This window comes from Giraffa tippelskirchi, chromosome 10 (genome assembly GCF_054371585.1).
Source record: "Giraffa tippelskirchi isolate mGirTip1 chromosome 10, T2T-mGirTip1v1.2.pri, whole genome shotgun sequence".
NCBI lineage: Eukaryota > Metazoa > Chordata > Mammalia > Artiodactyla > Giraffidae > Giraffa > Giraffa tippelskirchi.
In genome coordinates this window covers 102,526,409-102,548,876 of record NC_137284.1, presented here as the reverse complement: position 1 = coordinate 102,548,876, position 22,468 = coordinate 102,526,409, and the positions used below count along the sequence as shown (strand labels likewise).

The 22,468-nt window shown below is 39.1% G+C and overlaps 1 long non-coding RNA gene across 1 annotated transcript in view; it reads left to right on the top strand.

Moving 5' to 3' along the window:
- LOC145524595 (uncharacterized) overlaps window positions 1-16,770 on the top strand; it is a 63,461-nt gene extending 46,691 nt beyond the window's left edge. The window contains exon 3 of the long non-coding RNA XR_014067698.1: window positions 14,580-16,770. This is a non-coding gene — a long non-coding RNA (uncharacterized LOC145524595). The remainder of the gene's footprint in view (window positions 1-14,579) is intronic.
- Window positions 16,771-22,468: the final 5,698 nt, after the last annotated feature.

Below are 22,468 nucleotides of genomic sequence, written 5' to 3'. Positions count from 1 at the left end.
TTGCCTTCTATTCAATAATAGATTTTTAAAAATCAATTTGTGAAGAAATTAAAATAGAAACATAATGGAATGAGAATTGCAAAAAATACAAGGCTGGAATATTGAAAATTCAGCTAAAACAGAAATAGCTAAGTGTAGAGTCAGTAGGTAACCATAAGGGATAATTTGGGACCAGGAGAATATTGAGTTATTAGATAAGTTTGAAAAATAATTAATAATAAAAACTCTTTCCTGGTCTTTAAAAAAATATAACCAGAAATGAAATTATAGAATATGTGAAAACATATGTCCAAAATACCCGTAAGCCTTGGATAGACAGTTAACCAACATGCAACAAAGCACAGATGTTAGTTAAGTGGTAACATTCTCTTTTTTACTTGTCAAAGCTACATCAGTATTTCCATCTAGAACACTGTAACTTTCAGGATCTATTTCTAGATGCTGATATGTCTTGGGGGGATCAACTCCAGAAGCTGCTATGGTGATCACTTTTGTATGATATCAACAGCCAGTGTTTTTTGAGTTCTTGATTTATAGTAGGCATTTGTGGTTTTTTATCTTTTTTTTAAATTCTAAAACATTTTATTTGACCAAATATATTAAAAATATCATTGGTTTAACATATGCTAATATAAAATTATTAATAAGGTATTTTACATTTTTTTCCAACTAAATCTTTGAAATCCAATATGAGTTAACACTCATATTGTTAACCGGCCTCATTTCAAGTGGACAGCAGCACAGTGTTAAAGAGTGTCTTAGTGGCTCCCAGCAGGAGATGCTCCCCTGCCCAGCTACCTAAAACGACCCGGCTGCTCTCCTACCACATTACTTATTAATATTTTGTCTTCTTTACAGCCCTCACTAATACCTCAAATTATCTTATTTGCTTGTGTATTCTTTGTCCCTTAAGACAAGGACTCACCTTGAATGGTGCCCGGCGTAGCATAGGCTCTCATAAGCACTCAATGTACACTGTCCCATCTCTTCCAGAAGGGACAACAGAGGATGAGATGGTTGGATGGCATCACTGACTCAATGGACATGAGTTTGAGCAAGCTCTGGGAGCTGGTGATGGACAGGGAAGCCTGGTGTGCTGCAGTCCATGGGGTTGCAGGGAGTCGGACACAACTGAGGGACTGAACTGAACTGTACACTGTCCCTGACTGAATCCATGTTCGCTCAGGCCCCTGGGTCCCCTTACCCTCCCTGGAGCTGCTCCTTGGCACACCTGGCCTGCCCCCCACCCTTCTTTCTCCAAGTCCATTTCCAGAGTATGGATCATGGAGCTCTGTGTAGTGGAGCTCTGCCAGAAGACCCACCGTGACTTCCCGTAGGCTCTGCGTTAAGTTCTTTATGGTATTAATTCACTGAATCTCCCCAGTGACCCCATGGATCGTACCTTAGGATACTTATTTTATAGATGCAAGAACTGGGGCACAGTTTTACAGTTAAAAGTAACTTGCCTAAGGTTACAGAGCGTTGGGGAAATATAATTAAAATGAAATCTGCCAACCAAGAAAATCTTCCCATAGAGATTAGAAGAGAAAGAAAACAGTTTTATTATTGAATAAGCATCAAACCAGAATGTGATGCACATCACCGGCAATCTGCTAACAAAGACAGAGGAAGTCTTATCTTTTTTTCTCCTTTTTTGTAGTCAAACAGATACAACCATGACATACATGTTCTCAAGATAAATAATAGCTAGTCTTCAAGAAAGAGGCCCAGATAGCTCCTTTTGTGACACATAATTCATCTTAGATGTATCTAGGGATACTTAGATATACATTGGGATGACTATCCATATTAACTAATTGATTTTACTCAGAGGAAACACAAACCTCTTATATTTTTATGACAGGAGAGAGTTTTGCAACTTGGAGCAAGATGCCTAAATAAGGCATGCTTGCACCTTTCACAGAAATAAGGAGATAGTGGTGCTATCTCTTTTTTTTTTTTTAATTTCATATTATTTTTCATTTATTGCCAAAACTTTGCTCATGATGTTATCTTACATATTTCTTTTCTTAAATTTTTATTGGAGTATAGTTGCCTTGCAATATTGTATTAGTTTCTGCTGTGCAGCAAAGGGAATCAGCTATACATATACATATATCCCCTCTTTTTTGGATTTCCTTCCCATTTAGGTCACCACAGAGCACTGGGTAGAGTTCCCTGTGCTATCCAGTAGCTACTCATTAGTTATCTATTTTATACATAGTATAAATATATGTGTGAGCCCCAAGTTCCTAATCCATCCCACCCCCTCCCCCAACCCCCCCTTGGTGTGCTATCACTTAATATCTACATTTCACATGGATGACTCCTGGTCCTTCAGAAAGGATTATTAGGTTGCAAAGCTGACAAAAAGCATATCTAGTTTTCAAAAAGATTTTTATATATTTCAGATAGAGGAGAAAGTACTTGTGATTAAAAGTTTTCTAAAGTAAATGCCTTAAAAAGAAGAGATGAGAGAAATTTATTATTTTTAAGTGGAAGAATTAAGTCTCTTATTTTTAATTTTTATTTGTCCTTATAATAGCTAGTATGTAGTAGAATTAGAGGTCAAGCCCAGTTAGTGTGGCATTAAAGCCCTTTTTTAAAATCATGTATTACACTGCCCCTATAAACTTCCTACTTGAGAGGAAATGCACCGAGAGAATTCACACCGTCCTTCAATGGCTTTTTATTGAGCATCTACTATGTATTATGCATTTTGCTAGAAATTAAGAATGTAATTATGGATAAAACAGGTGGGAGTTTTGTCCTCATGAAACTTAGGTGGAGAGACTGTATTAAACAAATAGTTTTCCAAATCAGACAAAATTATGGAAATTGAGAAGAATGAAAACTACGGGGTATTTTGAGAGCATCTGACAGAGAGAATTTGAGCTAGCCTAGGTGGTCTGGAAGGCTGTTTAAGTTCAAAATGGAAAGTTTGATGAAGAGAAAAGGAAGACAATAAAGAGTTGAAGTTTGTAGTATTGAATAGTTTGGGAAGAATAAGATGAACAAGTAAGTATGCCCTAATCATTGAACACTTATTCTGCCAGAGTGTAATAACTCTTGATATAAAATATCATGTCCTTGTCTTTTATTGATTATACTGTTTTGCAACTTATAGAGAAAGCAGTTAAATTGTAGAAAATGAAAAAGGATAACAACACAAATGTTTCTTGTCCACAATATTGCAAGTGATTTTTTTTCATAACAATCCAAATAAATTTTGTCTGGTAGAGTTATAGTTGATTTCCACCCAAAATATTACATTTTATTGCCCTATAAAATATTGTGTTTCCCAGGTGACTCAGTGGTAAAGAATCTTCCTGCCAATGCAAGAGAGGCAGGAAATGCAGATTCAGTCCCTGGGTTGGGAAGATCCCCTGGAGAAAGGAATGGCAACCCACTCCAGTATTCCTGCCTAGGAATTCCCATGGACAGAGGAGGCTGATGGGCTATAGAGTCCATGGGGTTGCAAAAGAATTACACACAACTGAGTGACTGAGCACACGCACACATAGAATATTAACCAATTTGTATTCGTTGACAAGTTCATTTCAGAATTTCTGGTAGCCTCTATGTATGTCTGTACTTCAAAAAAATGTTTGAGCTGGTTTTAACGTCTTACTAGTTCCTTTACCAATCAATGAGTTAAAATATTTGACATGTATTCATCGTGTATTTAGATGAGACTTATAATTCTACCTTTTTGAAAATTATAATTTAGCAAGTGTTGATGTAAGGTTTGATATCATATATTCAGGCAAGGGCTCTTCCTGGCTTGACAGTGAGAAAAACAACCTATGGAAACTACCTAACTCACATGGAATCTGAACCCAGCTAAAACCCAGACTGGGGCTCGAACCCACTGTCTTTTAGTTAAAAATCACACACTTGGTCTCAGGACTTAATGAAGCTCAGGTTATGTCTCTCTACAAAAGGAATTCAGCTAGAGGCAAAATGATAGGAAGGGAAGTTATTTAGAGAGATACGTATTCCACAGACAGAATGTTATCTGTCTCAAAAGACAAGAGTGGCCCTGGGAGAAGCACACTCTACAGACAGAGTGGGCCATCTCAGAAGGCGAGAGGCCCTGATACATGGGGTGGTTAGTTTTTTAAGGGCTGGATAATTTCACAGGCTAATAAGTGGGACTTCCCTGATAGCTCAACTGGTAAAGAATCCACCTGCAATGAAGGAGATCCCAGTTCAATTCCTGGGTCAGGAAGATCCCCTGGAGAAGGGATAGGCTACCTACTCCAGTATTCTTGGGCTTCCCTGGTAGCTCTAACAGTAAAGAATCCTCCTGCAATGTGGGAGAACTGGATTCGATCCCTGAGTTGGGAAGATGCCCTGGAGGAGGCCATGGCAACCCACTCCCAGTGTTCTTGCCTGGAGAATCCCCATGAATAGAGGAGCCTGGCAGGCTACAGTCCATAGGGTCACAAAGAGTCAGACATGAGACACTGAGCAACTAAGCACAGCACAGCAATGAGTGGGAATATTATTCCAACTATTTTGGAGATGGGCTGGAGATTTCCAGGGATTGGGCCACTGACCACATTTTGCACTTTTATGTTCAGCCTTAGAACTGCCAAGTCACTAGTGGGTATGTCATTTAGCATGCTAATATATTACAATGAGCATATCATGAGGCTCAAGGCCTATTGGAAGTCGAATCTTCCACCACCTTGTGCCTAATTGGTTCTAACCAGTTATGTCATATCCTCAACAGCTTTGTCCTTCTTGAAAAGGTTGTGCCCTGCCTCCTTCTCTCCTGTTTCGCTGTGACCGTGTTTTCTTTATATGCCTCTGTGTAGATGTTACATGAAATGTACATCAATCCTTTAACCCTCCCCCCCAAATGCTACTCCAGGAACTTTTTCTTTAATCCTGAAGAAATTCTAAATTTAACATGACTCAAGGGGGGAAACAAATAAACCAGAAAGAAAAAATAAGCCATACAAAAAATAAGGAGCAGACATGGTACATATCAGTTTATTAGCTGGAACTCTCCAAGTTGTACCTCTGCTCTCCCTAGGAAAAGACATTTTTCTTAACTTTTTATTTTATACAGGAGCTTAGCCAATTAACAATGTTGTGACAGTTTCAGGTGAACAGCAAAAGGACTCAGCCATACATATACATGTATCCATTCTCCCCTGAACTACTTTCCCATCCAGACTGCCACACTGAGCAGAGTTCCTGTGCTACACAGTAGGTCCTTGTCGGTTATCCATTTTAAATATAGCAGTGTGAACATGTCCCTCCCAATCTCCCTAATATTGCTTCCCCTCATCCTTCCCTCCAGCAACCATAAATTCATTCTGTAAGTGTGTAAAGTTTGTTTCTGTTCTATAAATAAGTTCATTTGTATCATTTCTTTTTAGATTCTCCATGTAAGGGATGTCAAATGATGTTTCTTCTTCTCTGTCTGACTGACTTCATTCTCTGTGTCAATTTCTAGGTCCATCCATGTTGGTTCAAATAGCATTATTTCATTCTTTTTAAAGGCTGAATAATATTCCATTGCATATGTATACCACATCTTTACCTATGCCTCTGTTGATAGACACTTAGATTGATTTTACGGGAAAAGACATGCTTGACTCTATCATCTGGAGCATATCGTTGTGTGGGTTGTGGCAAGAGTTTTGCTTAGTTTTGTTCTCTGTTGTTAGGGAAGCCTAGTCTATTGGATGGGTCTATATTCGATGGCTAACTCCACACCTCCAGGTTGATGTGAAGGAGTAGGCGTTTGCCTCTTACTAAATGGAAAGTGTACCTCAAAACGTTGGCCTGCCCATGCTATCCTAATTCTTAGCATTGAAATCAATCCTATTTTTAAAATGTAATCTTGTTTTAAATAAAATGGATTCCACATTGGACATACTTTAGTATAAATTCATTACTAACAAGCCCCAGTAACTTTCTTGAGGTCATGAGGCTCTTTTTCTGCCTCCACACAAGTCCTCCACCAAGGCAATCATCATGATTCTTGTTCCCTTTGCCAATTTTCAATGGGGACCAGCAGTGGAAACCAAAGATACCCCTCTCTTATCACACCCATGAAGATACATCTTTTAGGGGGTGTGTGTTTTGGATGTGATTTTAAAAACTGTTGTCCCCCCAATCTGATATGTTTTGCCAGCAAATGACTCCCATTCTTAAGAATTTCTGATCTATGAGAATAAAACCTGAGAGCGTGGATATATGGAACTGAGGGGGTGGGGACAGTGTGAAGAGAGGGGAGGGGTTTAAAGTTGGAGTGTTGCTCAGAGAGGGTAAGCCTGGAAGGACATCCAAACGTAGGAGGCTCGATGATCACTGGAGCCTGGGAGAGGGGGTGCATCTGGAAAGAGAAGGCCTGCCGAGCATCCACAACCTATCGAACCCACTTTACACTTTCAGCCTGAGCTGGACGGGTTCATCCACTGTTAGGAGTAGCAGTTCTGTGGACTTACATGGGGAAGAAATCCATATCTTCCTGCATCTGCAAGTTTTCCTGAAAAGGAGAGTCTGTAGCCTTCTCAGACTCTCAGACTTCAGACTCTCAGACTTCTCAGCCTTCACAGACTGCCAGTGGGGTCAGTGGCTCAAAAAATAGTCTCAGCCATTTTTCTCACTACTGTGTTCTTTCAATACCATTTCTTTTCTTATCAGCCTCCTCTCTAGAAACTTTTCCAATTTACTCTTCTGAGAGAACTTTATATCTTTGTGGCTATTCGATACTGTCCTTACATGCACTTCTTATGAAATCGGTCTTGGTTTGTAGGGACTTGGAAAGAATGGGATACCTGGAGAAAAATTGCGACAAACTAAGATACAGCTCAGGACAAGAGCCCTACTTCAGTTTAGAATATGGTGGTGGACTTGTTGACAGTATCAGTGATACATTCAAAATCTGCAAAATGCTTTACCAACACACCCACCGGCTTTTGTCCAAATGCCAAAGAAGAAAATAACAGAATGCCTTTCACAGAAAAACAGTATAAACATGATGGTGTTCAGCCCTACTGCCATTTATTTCAGGCTGCTCAATGCTAAACCCTATTCATCTTCTTCTAGGAAGGGGTATTAGTAAATTGCATCAAAATGGTTCCAGACTATCAGTCAGACTGGTCGGCCTGAACTCTCAGAGCAGTTAGACAAGCACTCATCTGTAATGTTATGTTGGCTTCTTATTATTTAATATGTCAGCCACGGGGGGGAAAAGTGCCCAGAGATTTGCATTCACAGCAGTATGTGATCACATCTCTTCTTGTATGAAGAATTTCAAGAGAAAGATGATCCCCTTGAAGTGCTTGATTGTAAGAAAAAGGTGTGGGTCTGTCATTAGTCACTCATAATTGTTTTGGGCTAATCTTCTGCTACAGGTGTTTTTAAGCATTCTGCTTCACATTATTCCAGATGTGTAGTTTCAGATTTTAGTGGGAACAACACAGTTCAAAGCACATTCAAAGTATTTTAGTGATTAGAGAGCAATTTTAAATTCTGTTTACCTATGCCTTTTAGAAAAGCTAGAAAAAAAGTAATTATTCTCTGACAGACTGTTTCACACTCTGTCAAGAATGCTCAAGAAGAAAGGACAGTTTCTTCTCATTTGTTTCTAAACAATCAAATAACGACTGTTCACTTATTCTGTCGTCTAATCTATATATACCTGTTTATATACATAGTATTATACGTGTGTGTGTGTGTGTGCACGCTTAGTCACTTAAGTTGTCTTCAGTGGCTTCTTTGCGACCCTATGGACTGTAGCCTGCCAGGCTCCTCTGTTCATGGGATTCTCCAGGCAAGAATACTGGAGTGAGTTGCCATGCCCTCCTCCAAGGGATCTTCCTGACCCAAGGATCAAACCCATATCTCCTGTGTCTCCTGCATTACAAGCGGATTCATTACCCACTGAGCCACCTGGGAAGCCCATACCCATGTGTATATATGGCTAAAACTGTCAATGCTTTTAAATATCTACCATTTTTCATATTTTCTTAAACTTTTTCATATTTAATTAACCATGTACATCATCAGATATAAATCTTACTTGTGAATATAACAAATGTCTATTATTTAGATTCTTTAGCCTGTTGATATTTTTGCTTTATTGACATGTTGCTACAATTTGAAAAACTTTTAAGAATGTAAGATACCTGTGGATGAGAGGCAATTAAGTTTCTCCTATCTAGTATTGCATGAACTGTTTCAGGCTACAAGAATCCCATTTGCTAGATTACCTTCTCTAATAGACTTTCCAGTACCCTAGAACCAAGGTTAGTTACATTTCAAGGAGTGAATGAGAACATTGAAGAGTATTGTTAGAAGTCTAAAAATCAATCAAGAAATCACTCACCTATGAGTTGTCAGGTTCAAAAGACATTTGAGTTCAGCCTGAGCTTGCTGGTAAGAACCCAGTAAATTGCTCTCTTTCAAGAAGGTTATGATTTTTTTTTTCCCCAGGATAATTTGATATGGTGGAGTAAATTACTCTATTTTAAAAAGTAGAACTGGTCAACTAAAGTTCCTTTGAGTAACATTCTAAAAGTGAAGTTAATGGCCTTCCAGACACCCCCTATCTACCTTCAAAGGAGGACCCGCTGTATGGACTCTGCCCAGAGTTGATGAGACTCGGAGGAAATTTCTAGTAAACTGCTACATTATTCCCTTAAACCGTCAAGGTAATCTTAAATTAAAATTCATGGAAAACCAGAGCCTGCAGAGGGGATCCTGGGAAAACTGGCAGAGGCCAGAGAAAGTGAGGTTTCTCACCAGAGCCAGCGCTCCCAACTATCTATATGTAATGTGTAACCATGAAAGGAAATAAAATTTCACACTGTCCCTCCATGTCCAAACTGAAACCCACTGGTCATTGATCTTCCTGCCCTTGGAATAGCTATTCCTTTCTTCTTATCTTGTTTTACATTCTAGGTTCCTGGCTTTGCTTTTTGCCTCCCTTGGCCACGCAAGTTGTCAGTTCTTTCTTTTGGCTGCCCTTTGGGAGCGACTCAAAAAATATTGTATTTTGCACCCTTTTGGGAGATACCTCCTGAATCCAAGAGGTTGTTTAATATTGCCAGAAATAATCATCTCTTGTCCCAGCAGAGACCTGACAAGATATTTGAAGAGATTTAATAACTTTATAACCATAACTTAAGCCAAACTGAAAACATATTCAGAGGCTGATAGAAAAAAATTTTTTTGGCCATCTCCTCTTAGCTGAATGAAACGAGAGGGAAATATTCCAATATAGGTGGATGAGTGTGTCAGTCCTTTAGTGCCAAGGCAATAACCCAGTTCTTTACAGAATTGAGGTCAACTGTCCTTATTGGCAGTGGTAAAGAATCTGTCTGCCAATGCAGGAGGTACAGAGATGCAGGTTCAGTCCCTGGATTGGGAAGATCCCCTGGAGGAGGGCATGGCAACCCACTCCAGTATTCTTGCCTGGAGAATTTCATGGACAGAGGAGGAGCTTGACAGGCTACAGTCCGTAGGGTCGCAAAGAATCAGACACCACTAAAGTGACTTAGCATGCCTGCACAAAGAAATCAAGATACATCTCAGGCAGAGCTGCTTATTGAAGGTGGCCTTGGGGAAGAGATCTCAGAGCTCTGTGGGGGAAATAAAGGCTGACGTACCCTGGAAAAGGGCTGACTTGTGCCCCTTTTTTCTCTACAGCTATGACATTTGTGCAATGCCTTGAAGGATCAACTGGGTTATACGTGGTAGACTTTTCTACTTGTCCCCAGGGCTCCAAAATATGTCACCAGAGATGGAATTAAGTGGAACTAGCTGATCAGGATTTACAACTCACTACAAATCCAGCTGGCTCTTTTTGTGCTGTCGGCTGTGTTTTGCTAAGTCAGTTTTCTGGCAGATATGAAGCATGAGAACCTGACTACTATGTTTGCCAGCAGATTTACTGTCTTACTTTTGACCACAGGACTTACAAACATCCTCCAGGCCAGAGAAATGGCAAACACAGTATGAATCATAATGCAGAGCATCAATGCAGGCCCTCCCCATAGTCTTGTGTATCCCACTTCACATAATAGCACATTTTAAAAAGTCTGAAGACAGCGACACTCTTGTAAATCAAATCATACTCTGCCATTGACATTTTGTTTCATAAGATATACATTCCTACACAGCATAAATCTTGACTTCAAAAACATTGTGAAAAATTCATTTTTTTAGCCGAAAAATAAAATTTTATAATGAAAGAATAGCATTAGATACTTAAATATAATTTTAAATATAATTGCTATACCTAATGAAAAAGTGATTATTGTCAGTGAAGAATAGAACACTAAGCATTTTTAAAAGTTCTCAAAGAACAATTTTTCAAAGTGTACACTTGTTTGTTTTTAAAAATAGGTCGGTTTCCTTCCAGTAACCTTTAAACTACAAGTAATAATGGCCAATAATAAAAATCTCAAACCAAACAAAATGACAGATAGCTCCCAACCCCCAGTAGCATTTGCTGTGTGCAAAGCACCGTACTAAGAGATCTACATGGATTATCTAATTTTATCCTCACAGCAACTGACTGTTATTACTACTACTGGTGAAGATGTCCTAGACATGCAGAAGTATGAATGTGAAATATTAATTAGTTGCTCTGCAGTAGTTCTCAGAGTATATTGCTCAAACTGCCTGTGCCAGAATCATTTGAAGTGAAGTGAAGTGAAGTTGCTCAGTCATGTCCGACTCTTTGCGACCACATGGACTGTAGCCTACCAGGCTTCTCCATCAGGATTTTCCAGGCAAGAATACCAGAGTGGGCTGCCATTTCCTTCTCCAGGGGATCTTCCTGACCCAGAATCATTTGAAACCCTTGTTAAAATTTTATTTTTTTAGACTCCCAACATACGGAGATTTTAATTCAGAGGTTTGAGGTGGGAATCTGGAATTTGCTTTTTAAGAAGCACTTCAGGTGACTCTGGTGCACAATAAAGTTTGAGAATCACTTGAGAATATTCATTGTTTTTAACTGGGATATAATTGCTTTACAATGTTGTGTTAGTCTCTGATGTACAGTGAAGTGAATCAGCCATATGCACATGTATATCCCCTCCCTCTTGGACTGTCCTCCCAACCTACCCCCATCCCACCTCTCTAGGTCATCACAGAACACAGAGCTGAGCTTTCTGTGCTTTACAGCAAGTTCTCACTAGCTGTCTATTTTACACATGGTAGTGTGTTTATGGGGCTTCTCTGGTAGCTCAGCTGGTAAAGAATCTGCCTGCAATGCAGGAGACCCCAGTACAATTCTGGGTCGGGAAGATCCCCTGGAGAAGGGATAGGCTACCCACTCCAGTATTCTTGCCTGAAGAATCCCCATGGACAGAAGAGCCTGGCGGGCTACAGTCCATGAGGTCAGAAAAGCACAACACAGCACAGTGTATATATGTCAATTTCAATCTCTCCATTTGCCCCCATCTACCTTCCCGCCCTGCCACCCTGTCCACAGATGAACCTATTTTCAAGTCAGGAATAGAGAATATTCATTTTCAGTGTAATTTTCATACCTACTTTTAATACAGGGACATATAAAAAAGGAAAAATGACCCATAATACTGCTGCTGCTACTGCTGCTAAGTCGCTTCAGTCATGTCCGACTCTGTGCGACCCCATAGACGGCAGCCCACCAAGCTCCGCCATCCCTGGGATTCCCCAGGCAAGAATACTGGAGTGGGTTGCCATTTCCTTCTCCAGTGCATGAAAGGGAAAAGTGAAAGTGAAGTCGCTCAGTCGTGTCCGACTCTCAGCGACCCCATGGACTGTAGCCTACCAGGCTCCTCCGTCCATGGGATTTTCCAGGCAAGAGTACTGAAGTGGGGTGCCATTGCCTTCTCCGACCCATAATACTACTCTTGTTATAAAAATTAAAATGTGCATTAAAAATTCCAGCAAAATAGAAATTTAGAGGTAATATATCCCTCCTTGCCACACTCTTCATCACCAGCACCCCTCCAAAACACATAAATACTCCTGATTCTCCAAATAACCACTATCAAGTTTCTTGTTAATCTCCAGAAAAATGTTGCCATATATAGTGTATACTTTATATTATGCCCAGAAATTGAATCACACTATGTTTACTGTCCTCTATCTTTTAAATATATAACTCAAACTCTCTATACAGCATATAAAGTTCTACTTCATCCTTTTAAACTGCTGCACAGTATTTCATTAACTATATGCATTAAAATTTAATACATTTTATCTATCCAGTTTTTATTATTGTAAACAACATTGCCTGAATATTATAGATGACACATATTTATATAATATGTTGACTGTGTTGTCTCTTTCAAACTGTAAATCTGGTATTAAAATTACCCAGGTAGAGACTTCTGTGTTTTCAAAAGCTTTAGATCCCTCTTTAATCCCATTTATGCTAGAGTGAAAAGAAAGATTTTTAGCAAGGATTGTTGTTCAGTCACTGAGTCCGACTCTTCGCGACCCCATGGACTGCAGCATGCCAGGTTTCCTTGACCTTCACTATCATCAGAGTTTGCTCAAACTTGATGATACCGTCCAATCATCTCATCCTCTGTTTCCCCTTTCTCCTGCCATCAGTCTTTCCCAGAATCAGAGTCTTTTCCAATAAGTCAGCTCTTCATATCAGGTGACCTAAGTATTGGAGCTTCAGTTTCAGCAACAGTCCTTCCTATGGATATTCAGGGTTGATTTCCTTTAGGATTGACTGGTTTGATCTCCTTGCTGTCCAAGGGGCTCTCTAGAGTCTTCAGCACCACAGTGTGAAAGCATCAGTTCTTCAGTGCTCAGCCTTCTTTATGGTCTAACTCTCACATCTGTACATGACTGCTGGAAAAACCATAGCTTTGACTATATGGACCTTTGTCGGCCAAATGATATCTCTGCTTTTTAATATGCTATCTAGGTTTGTCATAGTTTTCCTCCAAGAAGCCAGTGTCTTTTAATTTCATGGCTGTAGTCACCACCTACAGTGATTTTGAAGCCCAAGAAAATAAAATCTGCCACTGTTTCCATTTTTTCCCATCTATTTGCCGTGAAGTGATGGAACTGGATGTCGTGATCTTAGTATTTTGAGTGTTAAGTTTTAAGCCAACTTATTCACTCTCCTCTTTCACCTTCATCAAGAGGCTCTTTGGTTCCTCTTTGCTTTCTGCCATAAAGGTGGTGTCATCTGCGTATCTGAGGTTGTTGATATTTCTGCCAGCAATCTTGGTTCCAGCTTGTGATTCATTCTGCCTGGCATTTCACGTAATGTACTCTGCATATAAGTTAAATAAGCTGCTTGACAATATACAAGCAAAGATGGTTCATGTTAAAGAAGTTAGTGTTTTATTTAAAGTTAGTTGCACTTAATTATAGAAACACATAATCCAACATGGTCACAAATGTGTTTATGTAGAAACACATAACAGGGCCACAAATGCAAAAGAAAGAATCAAGTAAATTGGAATATTGAAAAATGGAAGAAAACAGAGCTAACTCTTATTAAAACTATAAGACTACAGGATTAAAATAGCCTCAGAAAGGAAAACTTGTGTCAGTAACAGCATTATGGAGAGAAAAACTATTTAAGCAGTACTGATGGTTTCAAACATACATAATAACTAGTGAAAGTTAAATGTATTCATTTGTTCATTCATTCATTTATTCAATAAACATTTGTTGTTAGGCACTGTGCTGAGTTGGAGGCTATTCAGTGGGAAAGATATAGGTCCTACCCTCAAAGAGTTTACTGTCTATGGAATTACAGATACAAAAAAATCAATTGCTTTTTTTAAAAAATGAAAAAACAGTGTTCCTTAGGAAGTCAACGATGTTTTCAGAGAAGGGGTTTCTACATGTCTTAGAGGGAGTAACATGTATAGTCATTGAGGATTATAAGAGCAGGACAGGTTAAAAATCAAAGTGTAGTTCATACTGCCGAAGTGGAAAGTGCAAGGAGAGAACTGTAGGATTGAGAGGAAATGAGACTAGATAGGAGATGACACTAGGTAGGAAGGTGCTGTTAGATCATGAAAGGTCTTATTTGTCACACTCAGGAGCTGAGTATTTATACTATGTGCAGTAGGGAACAGCCAAGGGTTTTCAGTGAGAATGTTTCATAATCAGATCTTCAGGAAATTGGGTGGAATTGAAATAATCTAGTTTACAGATAAGGAGACCCTGATGAGCTACAGCAATTGTGACGATAGGTCTGGAGATGACAGGACTCTTCATTGGTGGAACCAGTAAGTCTTAACAATTGATCAGATTGAGAGACAGGGAGGAGGAGGAATTTATGATGTTGCCCCAATTTCTGGCTTGGGCAAATGGTATCTGGTAGTACCATTCTTTGAAATAGAAGTTAATGAAAGCAAAACAGATCTTTTCAGAATCTCTTTCAGATGTTCTCAGCTTTATCAAGACCCAATACACTCTTTTTACAATATTAGGTTGGTGCAAAAGTAATTGCAGTTTTACATTGTTGAAATTTGTCATTTGATATTGGAATACAATACTTAACAAATGTGGTTATGTTATACATCATTTTAATGCTAATGACTTCTTACTTGCTGTTTATTTTATATTTATTTTAGACTATGGAAATGATGTTAGACAAAAAGCAAATTCAAGTGATTTTCTTGAGTTCAAAATGGATCATAAAGCAGTAGAGACAGCTCACAGCATCAACAATGCATTTCATCCAGGAACTGCTAACAAATGTACAGGACAGAGGTGGTTCAAGAAGTTCTGCAAAGAAAACGAAAGCTTTGAAAGTGAGGAGCCTAGTAGCTGGCCATCAAAAGTTGACATCAACCAACTGAGAGGATCATCAAAGCTTATCCTCTTACACAAGAAGTTGCCAAAGAACTCAAAGTCGATCATTCTCTTGTCCTCCAAGATGTGAAGCAAATTGGAAAGATAAAAAAGTTTGATAAGTGGGTACCTCATGAGCTGACTGAAAATCAGAAAAAGTCATCCTTTTGAAGTGTCACCTTCTCATATTCTGCACAAATCATTTCTTGATCAGATTGTGACTTGTGACAAAAAGCGATGACCAGCTCAGCGGTTGGACTGAGAAAAGCTCCAAAGCACTTCCCAAAGCCAATCTTGCACCCAAAAACGGTCATGGTCACTGTTTGGTGGTCTGCTGCCAGTCTGATCCACTACTGCTTTCTGAATCCTGATGGAACCATTACATTTGAGAAAGATGCTCAGCAAATCATTGAAAACTACATTTGCAGCTGGCATTGGTCAACAGAAAGGGCCCAAGTCTTCTCCACAACAGTGCCTGACCACACATCACACAACCAATGCTTCAAAAATTGAAGGAATTGGGCTACAAAGTTTTGCCTCATCTGCCATATTCACCTGACCACAAGCCAATCCGTTACCACTTCTTCAAGCATTTCAACAACTTTTTGCAGGAATAATGCTTCCACAACCAGCAGGAGGCAGAAAATGCTTTCCAAGAGTTCATCAAATCCCAAAGCACAGATTTTTATGCTACAGGAATAAATAAATTTATTTCTCATTGGCAAAAATGTGTTGATTGTAATGGTTCCTGTTTTGATTAATAAAGATGTGTTTGAGCCTAGTGGCTCAGGCGGTAAAGCGTCTGCCTGTAATGCAGGAGACCTGGGTTCCGTCCCTGTGTCAGGAAGATCCCCTGGAGAAGGAAATGGCAACCCACTCCAGTACTCTTGCCTGGAAAATTCCATGGATGGAGGAGCCTGGTAGGCTACAGTCCATGGGATCACAAAGACTCGGACACAACTGAGCAACTTCACTGGTTCACTGGATAATGATTTAAAATCCGCAGTCTGAAACATCCATTACATTTGCACCAACCTAATAAAAAAGAATGTGTAATATCCCCTGCACACACTGAAAACTTATGGATAATATAACCTATTTATACACGAAATTCTTGAACTTTTAACACAATGGCCCAATGGTAAGAAAAAGTATAAATAAAAGGAAAGTAAGTGAGGACAAAGTATATCAATATGTAAAAGTTCTGGCATGGCTACATAAAAACACAAAGAAGTGGTCAAATGTTTAAACCTATATGTGAAGTCAGTGTCAGTGACCAAGACACAGATATAGATCAACACACTCCTCACTGGAAAAGACTGTGATGCTGGGAAAAATGGAAGGCCAAAGCAGAAGGGGGCAGCAAGAGATGAGATGGTTAGATAGCATCACTGACTCAATGGACATGAATTTGAGCAAACTCCAGGAGACAGTTAAGGACAGGGAAGCCTGGCATGCTGCAGTCCATGGGGTCACAAAGAGTTGGACACAACTTAGCAACCGAACAATAACAACAATGACAGAAACTACATGGAGTTGGTTTATGAAGCTGGAGAGTATGTTCTGACTAGTTCAAAGCATTTAGACTAATAATCTCAGTTGAACTTTATCTTGTTTTGGTAAGTTATTTGCATTAGTCAGCAGCTTGAATAATTTTATTTTCCTATAAGTATTGAATAGATCATCTTTAAGCCAGCCTTGCCCAAATGTTCTCAAATTCCAAAGTGCTGAAGTACAAATTAATAAGTTTTTATTATCCAAATTGATAAAGTTACATTAAAAAAACTTTGAAGGTAATGAGTGAATATAAAAATAGATTTCTTGTCTTTTCATATAATGTCAGGCTTGAAAGGATCAAATGAGGTATTTTGTACTTTTTCTTCTCGATAGTAATTCTGAGAAGTGGACATTTATGACCTCTGCTGCAATGATATCAAGAAAAGAAGAGAGAAAAAAAAAAAAAAACAGGTAGGGGATAAGTGAAAGCTTGAGAGAAGAGAATGAATTCTGTTAAATTACTTCCTAAGAGGACCCATGTTAACATTCTATCATTTAAATCATAGTTTCCTTTTTTAAAATATAAAGATGTACTACATAATAATACTTAACAGTTCTAAGACATTTGTTAATTATCCTTATTACAAGACAATAAAATATAAATTCCATTCAGGCAATATTCTTCTCAGAATAATTAACCTCTTTTTTTTTTTTATGTTATTTTTTGCCTGAAATGTCCCATTAGGTTTTCAAAGCCTTACCTACCTTCTCTTCAGAAATTCATTTGGCTAAGGAGTCAGCAGACAGAAATCAGGAATAGAACCCTTAAACTAGTTCCATACGTTTTAAGTCTCATAAATAATTGAGATAAAATGGATGGTTGCTAGGCTGCAGTTGATTTCATCCTATCCCATTATAATGTAATTTAGCTTTGTTTAGGCTTTTTTTTTTTTTTTCTTTTTTCCTTTATTTTTATTTTTATTTTTTTTTTTATAAATTTATTTATTTTAGTTGGGGGCTAATTACTTTACAATATTGTAATAGTTTTTGCCATACATTGACAAGAATCAGCCATGGGTTTACATGTGTTCCCCTTCCCGGACCCCCCACCCACCTCCCTCCCCCTCTCATCCTTCTGGATCATCCCATTGCCCCGGCCCTGAGCCCTTGTCACATGCATCGAACATGGAATGGTGCTCTGTTTCACATATGAAAATACACATGTCTCAATGCCATTCTCCCAGAACGTCCCACCCTCACCTTCTCCCTCAGAGTCCATAAAATTGTTCCATGCATCTGTGTCTCTTATTCTGTCTCGCATATAGGGTTATCGTTACCATCTCTCAGATTCCATATATATGCATTAGTATACTGTATTGTTGTTTTTCTTTCTGGCTTACTTCACTCTGTATAATGGGCTCCAGTTTCATCCATCTCAGTAGAACCGTTTCAAATGTATTTTTTTTAATGGCTGAGTAATATTCCATTGTGTATATGTACCACAGCTTCCTTATCCATTCATCTGCTGATGGACATCTAGGTTGCTTCCATGTCCTGGCTATTGTAAACAGTGCTGCGATGAACATTGGGGTACACGCGTCTCTTTCAATTCTGGTTTCCTGGGTGTATATGCCCAGCAGTGGGTCTTTGTAATCCTTGAGGAGCAAAGATTTTGGTGATTTAACTGCTATATATGATAGTACCTATTCTAAGGCAAAGACTTTGAGGTGTTCCAGGTCATTTCTTCTCATATCTCTGAAAAAAGAATGCAAAGAAATCCAGCGCGAGCCCCAGCAATGACAAAGTTAAAGAGAATGAGAATGTTGTTGTTGTTCAGTCGCTAAATCAGGTCCGACTCTTGTCCACCCCACAGACTGTGGCCCGCAAAACTCCTCTGTCCATGGGATTTCCCAGGTAAGAATATTGGAGCGGGTTGCCATTTCCTTCTCCAGGAGATCTTCCTGATGCAGAGATCAAACCCGAGTCTCCTACTTTGGCAGGTATTCTTTACCACTGAGCCACCAGAGAAGCCCTGAAACTTGTTCTCCTTGGTCCCAAAGTGACTGTTAACTTCAAGACACTGGGAGCTGAGGGCCCCAAACTCAGTTAAATCAGCTCCTCAGGTGGAAATCAACACATGGAAGGAGTCAAACCTGAAACATCGTAGCATCATGTACTTCAACCCAGGAACATCAGCTAGGTTCCAATTTTAGATGGCAACTCTGATTGGTGGTATTTAGAGCAGGGGCGCGTAAACTAGGACTGACAAACCACCACTGGACTACAGCCAGTAGGCCAATCCAGCCAGCCACTCATTGCTTGTAAATAACGTTTTGTTGGAACACAGCCACCTTCATTCATTCCTGATTGTCTGTGACTGTTTTCACCCTACAGGGGCAGAGCTGAGTAGTTGTAACAAAAAGTGTATGGTTTGAAAAGCCTAAAATATTTACTGTCTAGTTTGTTACAGAAATGTTTGGTGATTCCTGGTCTGGAGTATTATGTTGGGAAGGCCTCGGCTAGTCCTAGAAGGAAAGAATGCTAAGACTGATTTTTTTATGTCTGCTATGTTCATGGGGGAGGAGTGCCATATATTTTATCAACCCTGCCCAGAAGTCAGAATATCACGATGGGAGGTATGAGACGGAAAAGAGTAGTGCTGTGCTAAGTCACTTCAGTTGTGTCCGACTCTTTGCGACTCTATGGACTGTAGCCCACCAGGCTCCTCTGTCCATGGGATTCTCCAGGCAAGAATACTGGAGTGAGTTGCCATGCCCTCCTCCAGGGGATGTCCCTACACAGGGATCAAACCTGCCTCTCTTATGTCTCCTGAATTGGCAGGCAGGTTCTTTACCACCAGCACCACTCAGGAAGCCCATGGAAAAGAGTAGCTTCAGCAACAAATCCAGAGCCTAATAATCTCCACCTGAAATAGGAGGCTATTGAATAATAAGTCAGAAGACTTGGTAGCAAAGAACCAGGAAATGGTGTCAGGAAAAAGAGATGACTCCTCATGGGGATGATAGAAAACTTAGAAAATCAAGCCTATTGTTCAAAATATATGTGCCCTGAGTTTAGTTTTCTATTCTATGGATTGAATTATACTCATTGGTGATATAGAGAATTTGGAGGAAATCTCTCTGAGTTTATTTAAGGAAAGGAAGCAAAGCAGAGTGATAAGAAAGAATTCACCTTGCCTTGAGAAAGCGTGACTGCTTCCTTCCTGTGTACCATCTTTCACAAGCACACATACACTCACACCCTCAGCCCTCCTCATCTCACACAGCTGGCTGATTTCATTCAAATAAGGACACTTTGCCCTGAGATTCTGCAGTCAGAAGTGGAATATAAAGACAACCATTCTCTAGTAGCCAGTACTTATTTGTTTGAAATGACCTTAAACATAAAAAGCCTCTTTATGAAGGTGAAAGAGGAGAGTGAAGAAGCTGGCTTAAAACTCAACATTCAAAAAACTAAGATCAGGGCATCCAGTTCCATCACTTCATGGCAAATGGAAAGGGAAAAAGTCGAAACAGTGGCAGGTTTTATTTTCTTGGGCTCCAAAATCACTGTGGATGGTGACTGCAGCCATGAAATTAAAAGATGCTTCCTCCTTGGAAGAAAATCCATGACAAACCTAGACAACATATTAAAAAGCAGGGACATCACTTGGCTGACAAAGGTTCATATAGTCAAAGCTATGGTTTTTCCAGCAGTTGTGTACAGATGTGAGAGTTGAACAGGACCATAAAGAAGGCTGAACGCCGAAGAATTGATGCTTTTGAACCACTGTGCCACAGTCCATGGAGTCGCAAAGAGTTGGACATGGTTTAGTGACTAAACAACAACAAACAATAATAGGACTTGTGCATGGACAAAAGGAATCTTTTCACTACTCCTGGGTCCTAAGGGCTTATTTCTATATTGCATAGAGTCAGAATAGAAATCTAGTGAAAGACAGTCTAAAAGTGTCTGAAGATTTTTAAAACATTGTATTAGGGATGCTTGCAGTTGACATGCAAAAACTTTGGTAAGGTACAAACAATGCATTGATTGGCAAATTAATAAATAAGAGGTGTTGGTAGTCACCTACATATCTTTAGAAAGCGACAAGGAAAGTAAGTTTAATTTCTTTCTTTGACACATTGACAAAGGAAGAGTAATAGATATCATATATCTAGACTTCAGTGAGGCTTTTGCTACCATATCACATGACATTTCTTTTCAACAAGCTGGTAATACATAGCTTGGCTCACAGTGCTGTCAAGTGGCTGAAGAGTTGCAATCAAAGAGGAGCTATCAGTGACTTCTTGTCATCCTGAGGACATTTATCAAGGAGTGTCCATCCATAAGGGTTAGTTGAGGGCCGGAGTCATCCACAGGGTGATGGAAGGGAGCATACGTTCAATAAATTTGCTGATAACACCAATCTGGAGTAGGCTCTTACACCTGGCAAGAGAGGAACAGTTTTCAATGACCTTGATTAAGTCGAGCTGGTAGAGTGGAACAATCTCAAAGCCAGGAGGCCAGGCCAAGACACAGTGGGCAGATTTTCTATGCAGGCGGGCCTATGGCATGTTGCAGTAAATGGCAGCACTGTTTTGTTTCCAAATTTTTCTAAGGCACTATAATTAATTAACAACTCTCCATGATGCCAAGTGGTTTAGAGCTGCTTTTATTGTACTAGTTTTCTAATGTGCAAAATGGAAACTCAAAGACATGTCTCACCATATTCTTAATTTTTAATGTATATACTTTTAATTGAAGGATATTCTTTACAATATTGTGTTGGCTTCTGCCATACATACATCAACATGAATCTCACCATATTCTTTTAAAATTTAATTAACTCCTGGAAAATGCCTGACAGATTTGTTGTTGTTGTTTAGTCACTAAGTTATGTCAGTGTCTTTGTGACCCCATGGACTGTAGCCCAGCAGGCCCCCCTGTCCATGGGATTTCCCAGGCAAGAATACTGGAGTGGTTGCCATTTCCTTCTCCAGGGAATCTTCCTAACCCAGGGATAGAACCCACATCTCCTGCCTTGTCAAGTGGATTATTTACCACTGAGCCACCAGGGAGATATTGGATGCAAGATGTTAGTTTGCCTCTTCCTCCTTGTTTTCCTATCCTTGTTATAGTGTAACTAACAGTGGGAAAGGAAAGGAAATTTGATACAGAAAAATTAAAAAGGATCTTCCTAGAAACAAAAATACTGGTACTGAACCTTAAAATGCCCTCTGGTTTCCCCTTAACATTATCTTAACCATCAAGTAGAATACTTTTTCAAGGAATATTCAAAATTATATGAGTAGTTATAAGAATATTAAGACATTTACCTTCAGTAGTTATAGGAATCTGAGAATTATCACTTCTTTTGCTTCATGGATCTTACAAAAACTTAGTACTATGCATATAGTGGATACTCAATAGGTACTTGTTTTATATTCCTTGTAAGTTGTCAGAAAAATGATTTTTTTGAAAATCAGTGCTTAATAGTAATTCCAAAGCAGGTGTTCTTAACCCCTTTGGCGATTAGACTTTTCTTTGAGAATGGAGGACTGGTAACAAGAGCCAGTGCAGTACCTGGAACAGAGTCTTACTCATAAATTATTTTTTTCCATTTTAAAACTTATTTTATTCAATTATAGTTGATTTACAGTTCTGTGTTAACTTCTACTGCACAACAAAGTGATACAGTTATACATATATATATACACACTCTTTTTTTGTATTATTTTCCATTATGGTTTGTCACAGGATATTGAATATAGTTACCTGTGTTATATAGTGGAACTTGTTGTTTATACATTCTATATATAGTAGTTTCCATCTGCTAACCCCAAACTCCCACTCCATCCCTCCCTCAGCTCTCCTCCGCCTCAACAACCACAAGTCTATTTTCTATGTTTGTGAGTCTGTTTCTAGATAACTTCATTTGTGTCATATCTCAGATTTCACATATAAGTGGTATTAAATGGTGCTTGTCTTTCTCTTTTTGACTTATTTCACTTAGTATGATAATCTCTAGGTTCATCCACGTTGCTGGAAATGGCATTATTTCATTGTTTTTTATGGCTGAGCGGTATTCCATTGTATATATGTACCACATGTCTATCCATTCATCTGTCAACAAACATTTAGGTTTTTTCCATGCCTTGGCTATCATGAA